Consider the following 2837-nt stretch of genomic DNA (forward strand, 5'->3'; position numbering starts at 1 on the left):
AGGAGACATGCGTGTACTTGGGTACACAGATTCAGACTATGCAGGGCATGTGGATAGTAGGAGATCCACTTCCGGTTATGTGTTCACCTTTGCAGGTGGTGCAGTGTCGTGGATGTCTCGCGCACAGAAGTGCGTTGCTTTGTCTACCACAGAGGCTGAGTATGTTGCAGCCATAGAGGGTTGCAAGGAGGCTATATGGCTTGATCGGCTAGTGGGAGATTTGGGGATTCATACAGGTGTACCGACATTGCATAGTGATTCCATGAGTGCTATTCAGCTAGCACGGAATCCGGTCTTTCATGCAAAGACCAAACACATTGAGGTCAGGTACCATTTCATCAGGGAGATACTTGAGGACAAGCTCATAGAGCTTGTCAAGGTTCATACAGATGATAACCCTGCAGATATGCTGACGAAGAGTCTACCAGCGGTTTGAGTATTGTCGTGTATTGATGGGCATTGGATAGTATGCTCACTAGTTGTTCTCCCTTAAAGGCACATTGTCCTTTAAGTGGGAGGTTGTGGGGGTTAAAGGTCACTGTGCCTTAACCCCAGTTATGTACAATACTCAAACACATATATAAATGAATGAAAAAGAAGATTAGGGTGGTTCTGCACCCACCAAAACTTGTGTGGCTCTCTGTCTCTCTCTCTCGCTCTCTCTCCCTCTTCCGTTCTTGCTTCCGTTGAGAGCACTCTCACCACTAAAATCCTAGCTTCAATTTGTTTCTACAGATGCAGTTAAAGTGAATGATGATTTTATCTCTTGAGCTTAGGCTAGAAAAACTTGGCGTTTTATTTCAAGGTCTTCATGTTGAGGTTAAGCTTTTCCTAGTTCATGGAGAATATTGGTCTATGATAGTACATGACTTCACATCTATTTTTTTGCGAGGATCGTCATGCATGTGGGCATATGCTATGCAACCAAATATGTGGATATGCGCAATGCGTGGCTTGTATCCAATGAATTCCTCATAAGTTGTCATATCCTGAATCGACTCAGTTGGAAGCTGATTAAACAAGTAGTTTGCAGTGGCCATTACTTCTACCAAATACTGATTTTGGAAGATGCTTCTCACTTAGTATTTCTCTAGAATTTTTTGATGAAGTCCCATTATCCCTTTCTGCTATTGCATTTTGGTGAGAAGTACCTACACAAGTAAATTATCTTCGAATGCCATTACTTTGGAAAAATTTTGTGAATGTTGAAGACATGTATTCACCTTCTCTGTCTAATCTCATGACTTTGATCTTTCTGCATGTCTGGTTCTCAACCGTGGCTATGACTTCTTGAAATCTAGAAAATACTCTCAGAAAAGACTTTAGATTTCTCTTTCAGAAAGTAGACTCAACAATTTCTGCTATAGCCGTCATCGATGAAAGTCAAATAGTAAGTGAACCATTGACATTGTGGGTTTGTGCATAACCCCATACATCTGTATGAATCAAATGAGGTATGCCTCTTGCTCGATAGGTGCTTCTACCAAAATTGGTTCTCTTTTTTTCGCCAAAGCAACATGCTTCACAATTATCCCAAGAAACTGAAGTTTAAGAATTTCAGTTGCCATATTTTTTGTTTCTTAGCTGCATCAAGCTTTTGAAATTAACATGTCCATATCTCTTATCCCATACTACCAAAAGTGGCATAGGTTGCTACTAAACTAACATGGCCTGCAAATCTGGTAGTAAAGCTAACATTTCAAACAAGTATCCTTTCTTGGCTACTTTTCCTACTAGAGCTGATATCCTCTAGATTTGTCTCTGATCATGCACTCATCTCCATCAAAGATGACTCAATAGTTGTGTTTTATCATTTGCCCAACTGATAAGAGGTTCTTGCTGAGCTTTGGAACATAGAGTACATCTTTCACCAATCCTTTTGTACCAGTGAAATTGTTCATAGGGACAATTCCTTTCCCTTGAACTGGATTTGGTGTGTTATCTGCAGTGTAGATAACATTTGTCGATGGTCCTTCTAATGGTTTCATCTCTGTGAACCATGTAGATGCTTTGTCATGTGTGATGATGCACCACTGTCAATGTACCAAGGATCTTGATCTGCTTGATCAACTTGATAAATGCATTCCCCTTTGTAATTTCAATTAATGTCAAGGTACATTGCATCAGTATTCTGCATATCCTCACTTGAAAGATACTTATTATAAGTTTCCATTAGCATAATGACTATGACTTGAATGCCCACCATGATTATTTCCTCTTCCCTTGATTGGTACTAGATTGACCTCGATGCATTCCCTCTTCCTTGAAATCTTACTCTGTTGGATAATGATGTCCTCTTGGATGATGATGTGATGCTTCTATGAATGTTAATGCTGTTGATGCTGATTTTGTTAATGATGATGACCACTTTGCTGAGATGCTCTACCTCTGACTTTATCTCTATCTAAAGCTATAAATACTTGATCTTTTGAATGACCTTTGCATGCTTGAATGGCCTGAATCTCGAGTTCTTCACCAAGTAACACTGACTATAGCTCTTCTAATGTTTGAATTTATTGTTGAACGGCAACACCCTAGACTAAATTCTCATATCCCTCTCCTAGTCCATTCAAGATGACTTGAACCATTTTTGCAAGATTCATAGTTTCTCCAAGTACTATAAGTGGATTATTATAAGCCTTATTTTTTTAAATGTAAGCATGATCAGTTTCATTATTTGCCGTTGTTGCGAAAACTCTGATTGATCTAGTTTCTCAATGTGAGAATCTTGGATGTGTTCTGAAACTCATAAAGTGTTGCTAGCATATCCCATGCTTCTTTTGATGTCTTCCGATTATAAGAGCTATCCTAGCATGACATCTTGCACATTTTGTTTG

The sequence above is a fragment of the Dipteris shenzhenensis genome, chromosome 2 (assembly GCF_047967505.1).
Source record: "Dipteris shenzhenensis isolate YYH24624 ecotype China chromosome 2, Dip_SZ_1.0, whole genome shotgun sequence".
Taxonomy (NCBI): Eukaryota; Viridiplantae; Streptophyta; class Polypodiopsida; order Gleicheniales; family Dipteridaceae; genus Dipteris; species Dipteris shenzhenensis.